The 19,082-nt window shown below is 39.0% G+C and overlaps 1 long non-coding RNA gene across 1 annotated transcript in view; it reads right to left on the bottom strand.

Annotated features, from left to right (window-relative positions):
- The window catches only part of LOC137500405 (uncharacterized), a 61,385-nt gene that overhangs the window by 9,382 nt on the left and 32,921 nt on the right, over positions 1-19,082 (bottom strand). Inside the window, exons 3-4 of the long non-coding RNA XR_011018028.1 lie at positions 16,610-16,690; positions 12,796-12,887 (exon numbers count right to left, since the gene is read on the bottom strand). This is a non-coding gene — a long non-coding RNA (uncharacterized lncRNA). The remainder of the gene's footprint in view (positions 1-12,795; positions 12,888-16,609; positions 16,691-19,082) is intronic.

Here is a 19,082-nt window from a genome sequence, read left to right as displayed (position 1 = left end):
AGGAAGTGAAATCAGAGGAATTTGGGAAGGGAATCACAAACCAAGGAGAAGAAATCAAAACCCTGTGATTTACTGATTGTTATTTTATTTGAGACTGCAGAAGATCTGGAAACACTGCAGAATGGTATGGAGAGAGTCTTGGATAAAGAGCACAAGATGAAAAAGTCCAAAACAAAAGCAACTGAGTGCAGGCAAATGAAGTCAGATGATACAGGAAATATTAGATTAAGAAATTAAGCATTAAAGTAGGTGAATATTGTTACTTGGGTAGTAACATAATGATGGCAGAAGTAAGGACATAAAATGCAGACTAGTACAAGCAAAGAAGAGCTTCCTAAAAAGAAAATTTGCTCATTTCAAGCAATGATATAGGGATTAGAAAGATGTTTTTGAAGACTTGTCTGGAGCATTGCATGGAATTGAAACATGGATGATAACTAGCTCAGAAAGAAAGAATAGAAGCTTTAGAAGTGCAGTGTTACAGAAGAATGCTGAAAGCGAAATGGATAGATAGAATCACGAATGAAGAGATGCTGAATCGAATTGGTGAGAGATAGATAGATTTGGCTAAATTTGACCAGATGAAGGACACATTGTAAGTCACCCAGGATTTGTGAAGTTTGTTTTTGAGGGCTGTGTAGGTGGTAAGAACAGTAGGGGTAGACCAAGGTATATGACAAGCAGATTTAGGATGCAGCAGTTACATAGAAATGAAAAGGTTAGCACAGGATAGGGTGGCATCGAGGGCTGCATCAAACCAGTCTATGGACTGATGAACAAAAACGAACAACCATCTCAGTGTATCATGGTGGAGCAGAGGTTGTAAATAGTAAGTAGTTTAGACAGTCTGGTAGTATAGTCTAGTTCAGTTAGAGAGAGTGAGACACACACACCTCAAAAACCAGTAAACAGGAAACTAAAAAGCTTTGCTTGAACTTTTATTGTATGTTGGTATGCTGCACCCAGCACATATTACAAGGGTGAATAAAAAACTAACAGTGGTAAGATAAATCATTGTAGGGTTGGCCATTACATGTGGACTGGTCATCCGCCCATGTAAGAGCCGCTTACTAGATATAGTTTTCAGTTCTGTTTATAAGTGTTCAGTTTCATTTGTTTTAATGGTTCTTTCTGTGTTATGTAAGCTGGCATCTGGGCATAAAGCCTGTAATGTTCAATAAATTACAATAAAAAACTAAGACGCTACTTCGCTGCCAGAGCAGGCTGTGCGTCATGATCATGGCCAATGCGGAGCAAGCTACAGTAACTGCTGAAACGTCCGACAGGAAGGTTGGCGTGGTATCTGTCGTGTTGTGTGTGCAGAGTGCGGTAGGCTCAATGGCGCGTCAACTGATGTTCACTCCAAATTGGAGGTGAGTACACAATCAGATTTCTATGGAGTAAAAGGCTCAACTGCACAGACATACATCCTGAAATCACTGCTGTATATGGTGAACATGCAATTTCTCACCCACATATTGTAAAGTGGTGTAAGCAATTTGATGCCGGATGGATGGATCTCACGGACGAATATCACGAAGGCAGGCCCGCAGTGTCGATTACCACTTCAAATGTTTACCATGTGGATGGGATCATTAGAGAGAATCGGTGCATAACACTGCAGGAAATTGCCAGCATCATTTCGTATGGCAGTGTATTCTGCACTGTCCATTAGCACCCTGGATTTCATGAATTGTGTCAAAGATGGGTCCCACATCTGTTCACTGGTGTTCACAAGGGACGTTTTCAATCGTCACTGGCATTTTTGCAATGGTATTCTGTGGAGGGCAGCAAGTTTCTGTAGCGAATCATCACAGGCGATGAAATTTCACCCCCGAAACAAAGAGAACATCGATAGAATGGATGCACACCACATCACCACCACCACCAAGAAAAAAGGCCAAGGTTCAACCTTCAGCAAAGGTAATGGAGGCTGTTCTTTGACATCAAGGGTGTGGTGCACGTGGAATTTATGCCGAAAGGCATGACAACCAACTCTCCTTTGTATTGTCAAACGTTGAATCGGCTGCGTAAGCTAATTAATGAAAAGAGTGGGAAAATTGAGCTCCAGTGTAATTTTGTTGCACGATAAAGCAACACCTCACACGGCCTGCCAAACATCCAAACTGCTGCAGCGATTAGAGTGGAAGGTATGGCAACATCCTCCATACAGTCCTGACTTAGTGCCATGCGATTATCTTGTGTTCGGTAAGCTGAAAAAGGATCTCGGTGGGTGACTATTCCGAAACAATGAGGTGAAAGCAGCTGTCTCCAGGTGGTTACATAGCGCTGGAGATGATTTCTACGTATCTGGAAATGAAAAATTGGTTGACTGTTCCAAGAAATGATCAGTCTCTTGGGGACTATGTGGAAAAGTGAACTTGCATTGTATGTTATAGCCAGGTTGCCTATGTGTAGGTGGTTTCATAAATGGCCATAACTTGGAAGTGTAACTTACTTTTTGATTCACCCTTGTACTTTTATATCGTGTATAAGTAGAATGATTTATATTAGTCATTCTGTTATATAGTACTTCCTCTTAAAACAATCACTATCACACCACCACCATTGAAAGAGACTGGAAAAGTCTAGGAAAGAGCTGTGATGGTACTGCCAAAGCTGCATTAAGTCTCTACTCAGGGCAGCCCATGTGAAGCGCGCAACAGACCATGACAGAATCATTCAAGTGTACACTATTCTGATAAAGTCACCATAATGTTACACCCATCAACAGGAGCATTCGATACTGGAAGTTGTCTGGTGAGAAATTGAATGAGCCCTTCATAAAAGCACCTCACCAGCGAGTCTGGTTCAACCAAGGTTTGGGGTGGGCTCACGTTTGGTCGACATACTCATTTCCTATCCAAGGTAACATGACTGGTCTGTTATACAACCTTTAGTTGCAGGATTTTCTGCTACTTTTAGCCCAGAGCTTTACAGTAATGGATGAAAATTGCTTGCCCATCAAACCAGATTAGTTTTTTTTCCACAAGATGCATGGCATACAGCAAATTGTGTGGCCAGCATATTCTGCTAGCATGAACTGATGATGCTTGTTTGAAGGGGCCTAACATCTAGGTCATCAGCCCCTAATGGTACGAAATGAGACGAAATGTAATGGCAAATTAAAAGTCCAAAATCCTCCACTAACCAGAATTCAAAACATGAGAACAAAGTTTAAATGGATGGATATGAGTTTAAAACAATCACTAGATTCGACCTGCAGTGCCTCGCATTCACAGAAACTGACATAGAACAGTATTACTGACCAAGGGACTGATTCTAAAGCACAATACTGAATCAATGATGCTTGCAGTCTAAAAGGGTCCAAAATCCAAGTCATCCGCCCCTCAGTGGTACTAATTGCTAGGAAAGTAGAACCATGGTATTTGTCATGGTGAGGTACTAATCAAAAGTAGCGTAGAATCACGGTATTCCACACATTATGGTACTACTCACAGGTAATTAAATTCGCACTTATAATACAGATCTATGGCGTTTTTGCCCATTGCGGCACCATTTACAGGCAACGCAAACCTATAGTGTTGATCACAGAAGTATACTAACCACAGGGACTTTCGCTATCCCATAGTGTTCCTCATATAGTGGTACTAATCACAGGTACTGTAAAAGTGGACAGTGCACTTTAAGTGGGGGGAATGACCGCACGGTGCTCCTGCTTGCTACTAATCACAAACCTCTTTTTGGTACCTAACATAGTGGTACTATGCGTAACTAAAAATTACCCATTGTGTTCCCCCCGTGGCGGTACTAATCACAAGTAGTTTCATGGTTCTAATACAATCATCCCTCTGTCACCCCTTTTAGTTGCCCCTTACAACAGGCAGGGGATACCATGGGTGTATTCGTCTGCGCCCCCCACCCATAGGGGGTTGTGTGTTTGGTCCGCAAGTCCACCGGCAAGCCGGTTAGGACCCCCCCCCCCCCCTATCCGCCACCTGGGATGCATCACATGGGATTGATCACCTCTCCCTCTGCTACGCCAGCATAGTAGGTTCGTGGCTAGCATGAACTGTGATGAACATGTACACCATGAACTGAAGAGAGCAATTGCCCTCTGTCATCCTCCTACCTACATTGAGCAACTGGCTGAAGCTTCAGTACAAGAGTGGGCCAAATTGCCCCAAGTATACTTCATATCAGGGGCGGTTTCTCCATAAGGTTGCAGATTTGCGCTACCCCCATTAATTTTGTGTGTTTATTTTAGGTAAAGTTTTATAATTTGGATTACTTAGCTACTGCATTTTCATTCAACAAGACAAACCTTTCAAGAGCCTGAAAGAGCAAATACTGACTAGAGGAGACTACAAGCCGGTACTCTTAGATGTTCACTGCAGGAGCCGAAAAGTTTGCAGACGAGAGTCAACCTGAGGTAGGATGAAACCTGGGCTGCCAGCAGGGTGCGCAGGGCTGATCGAGAGGTGCTTTTAGGCTGCTAGAGGGGAGCGCGGGGAGAGGAAGATAGGTGTGGCTTCTTATACATTGCTTAAATGGAGGTTTATCAATCTGGCTCCTCCTACCACAGCCGACTTGATGCGTCGCTCTAGCTATCTCCTTGCAGCGCTGCGAGGGATACAGTCGGCAGTGCTCCTACGTAACCAACTATTAGCAAAGTCGCTAGAGACCATTGGCACTCAATAAAACAGGGATGTCACCTAGCAACATTGGATGGAAGTTCATGGCTTTAAATTTGAAAATAAAAACCACCATTTCTTTCAGTATAGTTGTGAACTTTGTTATGTGCATACAGGCTAAGTAGCTTATTGATTTCACTGTGCAAATATTTGTGTCAGCGTGTGTTTTTATTATTGTACGCTTTTATCAGTGATATTTTGCCAGATCATGAATTCAGTGCAGTCTTTAATGTCTGGGCCGTTTCCGCAACGGACTGCCGAAGAAAAATCTGAGATGAAACTAATAGGTAGGCCCACGCGATGTTTAATTTTGAAACCAGATACAACACCGGAATTAGGCTACCTCAAAGTGTTTCATTTCAATATGGTAAAAAAGTTTTTAAATGAAAAAAGTTATCGAGTTGTAGTAATATTCCTGAAAATAGAAATGTAAAATGTTTTTTTATTTTTAATAATAAAAAGTATTGTTGATGTACTTGGATTTGAAAATTAGCCTGTAATCATATTATATCAATGGTAAAAATTGTGCACCACTGAACTTTTAAACCACCAGCCGCCACTGCTTCATATTTAAGTACGTCTTACAGCCTGAGCAGGCTACAAATTATATTAATCTCCCATCAACATCAAAATCACATCAACAGCTACAGGAATTTGATAAATTAGTCACCTGGGCAGATATGAACAGCCTGAGAGAATGCGTAAGAAAACAGACCAGGCATTTAGAGGAGGAAGTAAACCCATCAGCAGCATACATCAAGTGAGGCAGTCCATTCCAAAACTAGTCTAATCCAACTTCTTTTTTATTAGTTAAGAGGTAGCATTGCCTTGTTGGTTAGGTTTCTGATAATTCTACCACAGAAAGTAGGCATCAAAACTTGCCTCTTCCCATACAAATGTCACCAAATTTAGGCTATTGTTCCATAACTCACCTTATCCATGGTGCTTGTTCCAAAATTTGCCTTATACAATCAACCAATAGAAAAGGATAATTTCAGCCAGTGATCTTATGTTACAGTTTATCTGCAGTTTATGTCTGGTATTGAACTATGTATCAGGGTGACATTACTCCTGTTGCAGAAGGAAAATGGAAAAAACTACAAGTGTTCTGTGTGGCCGTTGGTGAGCAGAAATCAGTGAAGCAATAGAAGTCCTTATGTAATATTAAATGTTTATGCAAAGTAAATTATTGTATGAAGCTTTCTTATTTAAAAATTATTACATATTTAGGCATATGAAGAAATGGACTATGAAGAAGATTTATGTTCTGTTACATTTCCTGATTTAAATTGTATTATTTTGGTAACTATGGAAAGGGATGTGGAAATTTTATACATGACTTGTGAGGCAGGGTGTGCCACGTGTAAATGGCCATTCCTGTCATTTTGTAATATCCGCGAAGATGCAAATTCTGCAGAAAGCATAATTCTAGATCATTGTCATTGGTCAAAAGTACAAGGGTTTTTATTGGCCAGTATATTAGGATTTTTAATTGGTGAATGTGGCAAACTGGAGTGTTGCTATTTGTCATTTGTAATCTCTCTATTTCCTGTCTGTGGCTCCTCGCGTGTGCGAGTCACTTGGTCCGCGTCTTTTAATTTGGATCACTACAGCGGGCGGGCGTGTTTAGCGCCAGTCCCGCAATGGGTTGTCAGCCGCCAAAGGTAAGTGCATTTTTGCCTTAAGCTATTTAAATGTTTCGGAAAATTCCCACTTAATGTAAATTCAGTATTTATGTAGAAGTTCATCTCGTGTGCCGGAATTTCCTCTAGTTTTCCACATTTTCCAACATAGAGCATTTATATGACTTAGCGATTATGCTAGTCCTCAATGTGTTGTTTTCAGAGGCAAACCTTCTTTTCTAAATCTAGTTGTAATTGTAAGTAAAGGATAACACTTTCCTGAATTGTGTAATTTTGTTTCATTCGAGGTTGCCTCCCTTCATTCTGTAAATCCTGAATCTCTATGTCAAAGTTCGTTCGTGATCGAAGACCTTAGTTGTTTCACTTACACTACTTCTGTTTTGTATCTCAAGTATCAGTTAATCTGCAGTTCATTTATTTGTTCATTTATAATTGTATGTTCATTACCTTAATCATTATTTGTCTGTTGGGTGTATTATTGTAAGTCTTTTCTCCCCCATAATGTCATACGTTCCATGGACCTCGTAGGGCTTCCCGCACGTTCCACCATCCTTTCTTACTTATTTTTAGGCCTATAAGTATTCCCTTGTATTTGATTTAATATTGCGTATCAAAAGATACTCTTTACGTTTCCATGTTTTGATGTGAATACACCGCGACTGCATTATTTTCAATTTCCTTAGTCATATTATTAAGTATTATATTATTACTACTACTCATTATTATTATTATTATTATTATTATTATTATTATCATCATCATCATCATTATCATTATTATGTGTAACCGTAATTGTCCCGAAAGCGGTTACATTCTGGATTCATGGAGAAAAACAAGAGGGGTGGGCTATGAAGGTTATATCTTAACATTTTAGTTGAGAGTAGCTACTTTTAAAATACAGCGACATTAATATATTTGTGCTGGGGACAATTTTATTGTGTTTACTTGAAATATTTAAATGTTGTCTTCATTAGTTAGATAATGTGGCATTCACTGTTATTTATGTAAAAGAAATTTTAAAGATAGCTGTGAATAAAATAAAATATTTAATATTTTTTCTTGCATATCTCAAGTTTCTCATTAGAACACTGAATACACACATAGGCACAAAAGGTTTGGCCTGAGTAGCACACTGGCCTGAGCTCAATTTGGCAGGTTCAATCCAAACTCAGTCTGGTGGTATTTGAAGCCTCATGTCAGTAAATTTACTGGCACGTTGAAGACTTTTTGAACAAAATTCTGGCACCTTTGTGTCTCAAAACCATGAAAGTAATTTGTGGGACATATAACCTATTATTATTATTATTATTATTATTATTATTACAAAAGGTTCAGTATTAGCAAAATTGATGAGCTTTAAGGTCAAACTACTTTTTATCTCTGAACTTTCACCTATCCCAGCATAGTCTTAACAAATCTTGTTGAAGAAACAAGAAATCTCAAGAGGCGTAAGATTTGATAGTGTAATGAATTATTGACATGATTAAAAACAATCAACTGATTATTGTTAAATTTGGTTCTATTGCGAGTGCAGTGCAGCGTATAAAGGAAGATTTTCAAGTGTATCAAGAGTATCAATAGGATATAAATGTGATAAATCCAGAAGAGTAATTTATTGGCAAATATTATACTGAAAAGAGGAATGTGTATTATAGTACTATTGCAGTGTTTTATTGTTACATATTCACAAATTCTCTCTATTCTTGTTTACGTAAGTTCTGCAAAGTAAAATTTTATATTCTCACTGGATGGTCCAAAACCAGTCTTATCCAATATACTAATTTAATTTATTGATGTCTTACTAATTTTTATAATTCCCAATAGAATGACCCTCTGACAGATTTGAATGCATGATACAAATATATATGCTGTATATAAAATTGAATGTTTCTTCGTGTGACCTTTATAGACAAACTACTGGACCAATTTTGCTGAAAATTTTGCAATTTGTTCTTATTACTCCTGAGAGAGTTTAGGAAGTGGTTTGAATGCAATATGGTGGGTAGTTTAGCATAGGGGGTAAGAAGGGGTGGAAAAGAAAATAGAAGGTAAGCAAACTGCAAGACAAGTCTGATCAGCAGGTTACCTACCCAACAGTATGTGAAGATTATGGTGTTTCCTAAAATTTATCTTCTATATCACCACCGTCTCAATCCACCTAAACTACCTATTCTATGCCACTAGTTTAACACAGGAAGGTGTGAATACAAATATTTCTTCAAGTCGCCGTAAGAGTGCAGTAGTAGTCGCACAATCTTCACGGTCAGTGTGGGCGTTTCATTGTGTTATTGATTAATGTATGTGTACAAAAAGCCAGGTTATTTCTTACAATAAGTAAACATGCCTGTCCACTTCCGTTTGTACAAGTCATATTTTGTATATAACTTGTAAATGAATTCTTTGAAAGTGTACTTATTTTCTTTCATTTATGCAAGTCTGTTTTCCTGTAAAAATGAAACTTCAGATTTTTTTCTTGAAATATTTAACTGTTGTGTACCATTTTGCAAATCTCGTCGAGGTGGTTTGCAGCCCTAAGAGATACGATACCATAAAATACCATCTAGAGTGGAATTAAGAGAAAAGTGGCTGTCTGCTATATCTAGACAAGGTCCTAATAAAGGAAGTAGTTTGATATCCTCCGATTACTCTCGCCTCTGTAGCCTTAACACCTTATTACAGAAAGTGATTAAAGCCGTGGAGGATACTGGATACAGTGATAAGAATTGTGACGGACAATCATGTTTATACATTTTGGACAACCTCAAATATCCAAATGATAATGTCCCAATCTAGAAACAGAATATCAAACTAATTCGCTGGTACTTGGGTCGTATTGTTAAAGAGAGGATGGAGTGTGACATTTCTGTCAGCAACATCTCCCTACCTAGAGCTTCAACACCAATAAATGGAACTGATTATACATCAGGACAGAGGACCAATACTCAAATCCTTGTTTTGTTGCTCAGCTGAAGCATTTGCAGGAGTTTGTAGTAACTGCTGTGCCCTACTGTCTGAAGTCCCTCAAGCTTACGAGCGTAATACGAGGACTTGCTACTTCTTCCCTTTCAGGATATGTTCAGTTACAGTGCGAGGTCAAAAAATATCAAACCAAGTTCTTAAGACCTTTATTAGCTGATACTGTGTTGGCAAGAACACAAAATGTTAACCGCCCAGTTTAAATCTTTAAATCTCTATATATAAGATAAGATTTTTGTCTGTATATTGCTCAGAATTTGAAAAGTTTGGTATTTCTGTATCGGTTATGTCCACGGTAACAAGGAAATGCACGTCTGTACATGCATCACAAAACGGCTTAAGAGAATTTAATGAAAATCTGTAAAGTCAGGTGATGAGCCTCTACAATCTAAGACTAAAGTCATTTTATTCAGGCTGAGTGAAATGGTAGTTTAGGGGAAAGGCTAAAATTTAATTCTTGAATATTTAATGTTCCTATCGATAAATACTACATAACTAAACTTATGTAGAATTAAATTTCCCATCATTTATGTCATACATTTTTACTGTCCCAGCTATGGTAACACATTCATGAATTTGTGTTTTTGTTGCTAAGTCCATATCAATGCAGAGCCATGAGTGAATGGGTTAACAGAATTTAATGAAAATGTGTATATAGAGTCAGGGAACAAGAAACTACAGTTTAATTTTTAAATACCTATGTTATTGGTCAAATCGAAGAGTACTACATAACAAAAATGATGTGAACTACAATTTCCGATCATTTATGTTTTATTCAGTTTTACCGTACCAACCGCCGCCAGTGTAGTGAATTGAGATTTTCCGACTTATTGGGTACTCTAAACAGATTAGTAAGAGGGCATAGTTTTTGCCCTGGGACTCTACACTATTTGCACCCCCCTCCCCCCGCCTTCATGCCCCCCTGCCCCCAGAAATGAAGCAGTGTACATGGCTGTCTGCAGCCTGGTCATACCAGGTCAAACTTTTGACTTAGATCAGCAGCATAGTATTGTTCGTTAAAAAGTGAGAAAATGTGGTTTTTAATTTGAGTATTTCATATGATAGCATTGCTTCTAATCACTACATTCCTTCTTGCATCATTGTACTGATCTATGTTGATTTCAGTTGGGGAAAACTACTAAGACAGTCTTTCTGAGGATGTAAAAAGGCAGGTGGAGAGAGTGTGTGTGCAATTATAATGAAAACTCTCAAACTTAATTGTGACTGATGGTTGGTAAGAGGGCCTACCATTACAATGAAAATTCCCTAACCCAGCCTTCACATAAAAGACGTTTGGTGACTTCCCCATCACGTTTCTAGGTAACGTTAAGAGCTATGCAATTTAATACAATCTTGCTCACAACATGTATGCTACCTAATCCAGAACTCTGCATACAATGTAGAAATCCATAGCGATGCACAGGTACATCACCTAGTTGTGACAAAGAGACCAACTGCGAATTCATACAGGTAATTTTACCCATATTTAATATTAGTGAACGTATGACTATACTGCATAATGTTTTGTAGGCTGTCATAATAATGCATTGAGAACAAGAAGAAAGATTAGGGTCTGGAGATTGAAGAAAAAAGTTTAGGAAGCATTCAGCAGTTTGCAAAGAAAAGTTGGAAAGTGAAGTAACAGAAGGAATCAGACATAATGACAGATGGAATGGGCAGTTAAAGATGGAAAAATCTGTGGGAATAGATGAAGTAGCCATAGAAATGATGGAAGGCTGCAGAACTAGCAGGTATCCAGTGGATTTACAGAATGAGATAATGTTATTGACTCTGTCCCACTACTTTTTTTGGTTTTCGGAGATGCTGAGGTGCTGGAATTTTGTCCTGCAAGAGTTCTTTTACGTGCCAGTAAATCTACGGACACGAGGCTGATATATCTGAGCACCTTTAAATACCACCGCCAGGATCAAACCTGTCAAGTTGGGGTCAGAAGGCCAGTGCCTCAAATGTCCGAGTCACTCAGCCCGGCTTATAGAATAACAGTACAGGCAGCTAAAATGAAATTCCTTAGGAGTATGGTATAGAAGGAGGGATAGAGTGAGAAATGAAGATGTGCAATAACAACCAAATGTGCAAAAACTAGATAAACTGGAACAGAACAGATTGAGGTGGTTTGGACATATCGAGAAGATAAAAGAAAGACTGCCAAGGCAAGCACTGGGAAGGTAGATGACAAAAGGACAGGGAAGAGGACAAAGGAGGCCAGGAATACAATGGACAGTGTGAAGAACAGTATAGGGTAATGGAACCTGGACTGCAACACTGTTGGATGAAGAATAGTGGAGAGAGAGGAAGTGGAAAGGAACTATATTTGCCCCCACCCTGTGTCAGCTGAAAAAGGGGAAATGATGAGAATGAGGACGAGAAAATAGGGATTGAAATAATTTACCAAGGGGAATATTTGTTAAACTTTCTACTTTGAAATCTTATGAAAACTAAACAATATGGATACGGGATCTGCCACCTGGCTGACTGCTGCAGAGATTCAAGTGAGAGGTATGGCAACATCCTCCATACAGTACAGACTTAGCGCCATGCGATTATCATGTGTTTGGTAAGGTGAAAAAGGATCTCTGGATGACGATTCCAAAATTATGAGGTGAAAGCAGCTGTCTCTGGATGATTACATAGCACAGGAGGAGATTTCTACGCATTTGGAATCGAAAAGTTGGTTGACAGTTCTTATAAGTGTTTCTAGTATCTTGGGTACTACGTGGAAAAGTGAACCTACATTGTATATTGTCATAGCCATGTTGCCTATGCATAGGTAGTTTCATAAATGGCCATAACTTGGAATTTTAACTTATTTTTTGATTTGCCCTCATATCACCAACTCTCAATCATTGACAAGTTCACACAATGGAAGTAATATTGTGCATGATTTCAAGTGATTTTATATAATCTGAGGATGTTCCTCTAGAACAAAACTTGTCCTTCCTTAATAGTATGCATTTTTGTTTTACGGGTAGGTTATAGAGCTATAGAAACTCAATTCAGAAAAAACAAGCCAAACTTTTCAAGTATTTCAGATAAACTGGAAGGAAAAATCTAGACATTTGCATTTTAAAAACTTATCACACTAACTCATAAGTGTTTTGGCAACGGTGAGATAGTGAAGGGCTAGAGCTGGGAGGGAAGCAACTATGACCTTAAGCTACAGCCCTAGCATTAGCCTGGTGTGTAAAATTAGAATCTACAAATGTCTTTCTTTATGGCTACCAACAGTGAGGTTCGATCAATATCTACCGAAAGTAAGCTGAAAGCTACTTTATCCAAACTCTGTAGCCAACTCCCTTAGTATACAGTATCTACATTGAAAGTGATTCAGAAAATTCAGATGTCCAAGATATAAATTTTTTCTATAAAAACTAAATATCGAAGAGGTGTGCAAAAGTGTCATTCACTTTAGTAAGATGGTGTTTTAACTCAGAATACACCATAATTTTTACTTTTAAGGAAGATTATGTTCATTTTATAACTAAACAAATAAGAAAACTTGCCTCTCATTTTTATTCTTGTCAGTCAGCATTTCCACCAATGCAGAAGTCTGAGCAGCATAGTGGTAGGTATGAATTGATTCCTGGTCAATTTTCTGAAATAAAAAAGTGTAGGTTTATTATTCAGGTCAGATTTCAAGGAAATCTGCTACAGAAGAAAATTAAAAAATACCAACAGTTTAGATTATGTGTGTCTGGGACATAACACTTTATAACCCAGAAAAGTTTGTGAAGAGATTTACTTATTTTACTGTTGGATTCTATGTCTAACATCTTCAGTTTTTAAGATATATCCTAATAAAAATAATTCAACCCGTTTTTCACACTTTCTTCACCCCCGTTAAGTGGATTTTCATAAAACAAAAAATACTCTTAAAAAGATTCAAAATACCAATTTTCACAACTGTAAACTTTAAGTTTTTGAGAGACAGATATACTCATTTAAACAATTCACACACCTCCCTCTTTTCACCCCCTTAGCAGCTGAATATCCAAGGATCCTGCCATACTGAGGTCATACATTAATATCAATGTATCAACAAAATTGTATGTCCTTTTGTCTAGTATTGGCTCTGCAATGATGAATGAGTCACAACATGTTATAGTACAATAGATATTTTATGTACAGTGAGATAGCAAAAAAAAAAAAAAAACAAAAAAAAAAAAAAAAAACCGAGCTCGATAGCTGCAGTCGCTTAATTGCGGCCAGTATCCAGTATTCGGGAGATAGTAGGTTCGAACCCCACTATCGGCAGCCCTGAAAATGGTTTTCCGTGGTTTCCCATTTTCACACCAAGCAAATGCTGGGGCTGTACCTTAATTAAGGCCACGGCCGATTTCTTCCCACTCCTAGCCCTATCCTGTCCCATCGTCGCCATAAGACCTATCTGAGTCGGTGCGACGTAAAGCAACTAGCAAAAAAAAAAAAAAAAAAAAAATTTTATAAAATATTTTAATACACAGTTCAAAAATTTAGAGGAACATGTTTTGTAACATCTGGTATATGAACGTTAATTTGGTAGATGGGGTTCCAATGGTTGTACAGCATACTATGAGACCTTAGCTACTCAGGGTATGTCAAATCTAAGGTATACTCCATCTGCATGTATTAAACTGTCAGGTGACCCCTCAAAACAAAGAATAGCAGTGTGTCCATGTGTCGTGAGGTGCACAGGCTGCTGTAGTCATCTGAGCACATTGTACGTAAATCAGCACATCCCATGAGACATCTTAGCGAGGTTCAAGTCACAAGGGCCGTCATTCTGATCCAGGAAGGCTGGACTTTTCTTCGTGTTGCTGTGGATCTCAGTGTCTCTCTGTCAGTTATTCAACGCATAGGGTGACCAATATCTGACCATCTGTGCATTGTGGCATCGTTCAACAACTGCCAGAGAACTGCAACAAGACCTCAGGAGGGTCACGGGAGTCTCTGTATCTGACCAGACAGTAGGGAAGAGGTTGAGAGAAGTGTCCTTGCGACTCAGACATCCTATTTGAGTGCCCTGTGTAATGCAGCAACATCGCATAGCTCGCCTTCTGTTTCCCTGTACCTACATCAACTGGCAACTCCACCTACGGAGATCCTGTGTTGTTCACAGACGAGTCCAGATTTCCCGACAGTGTGATGGACATCATGTATGGAGACACTGTGGTAAGCAGTGCATGTCAAATGTTGTCCAGGAAGGCGATAGATTCGGACAAGGTTCTGTGATGGTGTGGGGTGTCATCGGTATTGATGGCCGTATGGATTTAGTCGCCCGTGGTAATCTTACCACTGCAGGGAAAATCGAGCAGATACTGCTACAGCATTTGTGTTGCTGCATACAGTGTTGGTCCTGTCATGCATGACAATGCCAAAGCTCATGTAGCGCGCATCACAAGAGCTGTCTTATGAAAACTGGATATTCAAAAGATGGAATGGCCAGCAGTGAGTCCCGACCTTAATCCTATCAATCATGTGTGGGATAGGCTTGTCAGAAGTGTTCGTAGGTGTCCTGTTCTGCCACACTCTCCAAGACCTCAAACAGGCTCTCGAAGAATGGGACCTGATACCGCAACGTGACCTCCGTCAACTTATACGTAGCATGCCACATAGGTACCAAGCTGTGATAAATGCTCATGGAGGACATACACCATACTGAAGCTCTCCAACTGTGATAAAAATCCACTTTGGAGGACTTGTCACCGTTTTCGCTCCTATTTGGACATTTCCATTTGTGTTCTGAAAATGAACGTGAATCCATTGATGTTCTTTTGTATACTTCAATGCCAAAGAATAAAGGTTTAGTTGGTAATATACCTGGGTGTGAGGTATTGTTTTGTGGAGTATGGCATACGTTCAAAAACGTTCACCTCAAATTTTTTGAACTGAATTTTTATATTATTTATGCATTTACTGGTTAAATGTAAGACAGTGACATATGTCTGACTTTACCTCTTAAAATAAAACATCCAAATAAAGCCAAATATAATCATTAATAATTAAAAATGAAAGATATCCATAGACTCAAAGAAATCTGTAGTTGCAGTAAGGAATACATAGAGCTATACAAAGTTGAGAAAAGACAAAACTGATTTGTTGCTGAATTAGGAGAAATAAGAAACCAAGGAAGTGGCTGCTTGGTTTAGATCTCGCAGCCGTCAGCTTTCATTCAGGAGATAATGGGTTTGAAACCCACTGTTTGGAGCCATAAAGATTGTTTTCTGTACTTTCCAATTTTCACACCAGGCATGTTTGGGCCACTTTCACACTCCTAGCCCTTTCCTATCCCATTGACACCAAATGACCTAACCCCTTTGGTCAGACTTAAATCAAAATTTGAAAAAAGGAAATAACAGACAATGGTCCCTTGATAACTAAAGGAAGATTAGTAACACGAAGTTACAAGTGTCGAGGCAACCAAGTTCTTGAAAAATGTTAGAAATAGAATTAAGGATTAAATATTTAAAATAAATCCATGGAAGACCAAAAATTTTACGGTCGCCTTAAATGAATGGAGAGAAACAGGTTGACCAAAAAGATCTTTCATTTTTGTTCAAAACCGTGCCTCCTTGGTTTAGAAACGTCGAAGAATACCTCCAAATGCTACAAATCAGATCCAAAAAAAGTTTGACAGATCTCTTCCAAAAAAAGAAGTATGAACGGGCTAAACAAAAACAAACTGAAAGGAAAACAGTGTCCCTTGGACAGAGGAATGCAAGCAAGCACACTAAGAATGAGGGAATTCTGGGCTTGAAAGAAAAATTTCACAGCCAAATGTAACAAGAAAACACTTATTGGTATCCCAGCGAATAAATAATAATAATAATAAGGAAATTCTGTGGCTCATAGGGGAATAGGAAGCACCTGGGTTGAATGGCTGGACAGGGGATTATTTACAGCAACTTTTACTTTAACAAATTTGGAAATTTTATTTCTTGCCTTTCCTGAAATTGAGAGAGAGAAATTTAAGAGCATAACAAACAGCTGAAAATATTAATGAGCTTGTCAGCTCCAACAATTCCTTGGACTTGGAAGTCCTAAATCAGCTACAAAATAACTTGAGATTCGCAGTCAAATTGCATATGAAAGAGTAATTGCTCCTGACAGGCCCAATGATGCAGAGCTGGAAGAAACCTGAGGGTCACCACTCATGCTCCCTTACATTAAATATTTTCCCAACAGGGAATAGAAATAGAGTCCGAACACTGCAGAGAAGGTCCTATATTTCAACCACAAAGAACAAGATTACATGTTAGATATAAAGAAAATGGCCGATACCTTCTCTTCGAACTACCCACAGACACGATTACATGTTGAGGTAAATTCTGCCATTACCTTGTAGTACTGGATCTTCAAGCCAGCCGCACGCTGCCTCCCTAGCCCTCTCTGGCCTGCATCAAGTTTCGCTCTCAATAACTGAAACAATTCAGACAAGTGCTCTCCTTAAATAGTTCTGTAAGGGAAGTTCCAGACTAAATTAAAATTTAACACTGATAGGCTGAATTTCCATACACCCCGGGTTTGATTGGCTACAGAACATAGTTACAAGCATGTGATACATAGATTACAATAGTGGAGGAACAAGCTGATGTGTTAAATTTGGTACATTAAAAACAATCCTCAGAAAAAAAAAAGGTTTACCAATAACAAAAACAAAATTTCCTAAGCATGAACAGGCACTTGTCACTGGACTCAGAAGATACTGGCAGGAAGTCAAAGCCGGTACAAGAAAAAGACAGACTCCAAAATGAAGTTGGTTGTTACCATGCAGTCCATAAGGGCTCGACTATGTTTAAAAAACATACATACATAATCATTATAGACTGTTATGCCTTTCAGCGTTCAGTCTGCAAGCATCTGAGAATTTACTAAACGTCGCCACAATCCTCGATTTGCAACTAGTGTTGTGGCCTCATTCAGTTCTATACCTCTTATCTTTAAATCTTTAGAAACAGTCTAACCATCGTCTTAATCTACTTCTCTTACCCTCCATAACAGAGTCCATTATTCTCCTAGGTAACCTATCCTCCTCCATTCGCCTCACATGACCCCACCACCGAAGCCGGTTTATGCGTACAGCTTCATCCATCGAGTTCATTCCTAAATTAGCCTTTATCTCCTCATTCCGAGTACCCTCCTGCCATTGTTCCCACCTGTTTGTACCAGCAATCATTCTTGCTACTTTCATGTCTGTTACTTCTAACTTATGAATAAGATATCCTGAGTCCACCCAGCTTTCGCTCCCATAAAGCAAAGTTGGTCTGAAAACAGACCGATGTAAAGATAGTTTCGTCTGGGAGCTGACTTCCTTCTTACAGAATACTGCTGATCGCAACTGCGAGCTCACTGCATTAGCTTTACTACCCCTTGATTCAATCTCACTATATTACCATCCTGGGAAAACACACAACCTAAATACTTGAAAAATTATCGACCTGTTCTAGCTTTGTATCACAAATCTGACATTCAATTCTGTTGGATTTCTTACCTACTGACATCAATTTAGTCTTCGAGAGGCTAATTTTCATACCATACTCATTGCACCTATTTTCAAGTTCCAAGATGTTAAACTGCAGGCTTTCGGCACAGTCTGCCATTAAGACCAAGTCGTCGGCATAGGCCAGGCTGCTTACTACATTTCCACCTAACTGAATCCCTCCCTGCCATTTTATACCTTTCAGCATATGATCCACGTAAACTACAAACAGCAAAGGTGAAAGATTACAGCCTTGTCTAACCCCTGTAAGTACCCTGAACCAAGAACTCATTCTACCATCAATTCTCACTGAAGCCCAATTGTCAACATAAATGCCTTTGATTGATTTTAATAATCTACCTTTAATTCCATAGTCCCCCAGTATAGCGAACATCTTTTCCCTCGGTACCCTGTCATATGCTTTCTCTAGATCTACGAAACAAACACAACTGCCTATTCCTCTCGTAGCATTTTTCAATTACCTGGCGCATACTGAAAATCTGATCCTGACAGCCTCTCTGTAGTCTGAAACCACACTGGTTTTCATCCAACTTTCTCTCAACGACTGATCGCACCCTCCCTTCCAAGATGCCTGTGAATACTTTGCCTGGTATACTAATCAATGAGATACCTCGATAGTTGTTGCAATCCTTCCTGTTCCCTTGCTTATAGATAGGTGCAATTACTGCTTTTGTCCAATCTGAAGGTACCTTACCAACACTCCACACTAATTTGACTACTCTATGAAGCCATTTCATCCCTGCCTTCCCACTATACTTCACAATTTCAGGTCTAATTTCATCTATTCCTGCTGCTTTATGACAATGGAGGTTATTTACTATCCTTTCCACTTCCTCAAGCATAATTTCACCAACATCATTTTCCTCCTCCCCATGAGCCTGACTGTTTGCAACACCACATTGATGATTTCCTTTTACATTGAGAAGATGTTCAAAATATTCCCTCCACCTCTCCAGTGATTCCCTGGGATCTGTTATGAGTTCACCTGAATTACTCAAAATACTGTTCATTTCCTTTTTCCCTCCCTTCCTAAGATTCTTTATTACTGTCCAGAAAGGTTTCCCTGCTGCTTGACCTAGCCTTTCCAGGTTATTACCAAAATCTTCCCATGACTTCTTTTTGGATTCAACAACTATTTGTTTCGCTCTGTTTCTTTCATCTACGTACAAATCCCTGTCTGCCTCGGCCCTTGTTTGGAGCCATTTCTGATAAGCCTTCTTTTTACATTTACAGGCTGCTCTCACTTCATCATGCCACCAAGATTTTTGCCTTTTCCCATCTTTACACACAGTTGTTCCTAGGCATTCCCTT

The sequence above is a fragment of the Anabrus simplex genome, chromosome 4 (assembly GCF_040414725.1).
Source record: "Anabrus simplex isolate iqAnaSimp1 chromosome 4, ASM4041472v1, whole genome shotgun sequence".
NCBI lineage: Eukaryota > Metazoa > Arthropoda > Insecta > Orthoptera > Tettigoniidae > Anabrus > Anabrus simplex.
Note: the sequence above shows the minus strand (reverse complement) of the source record. Positions and strands in the feature narration are given on the sequence as shown.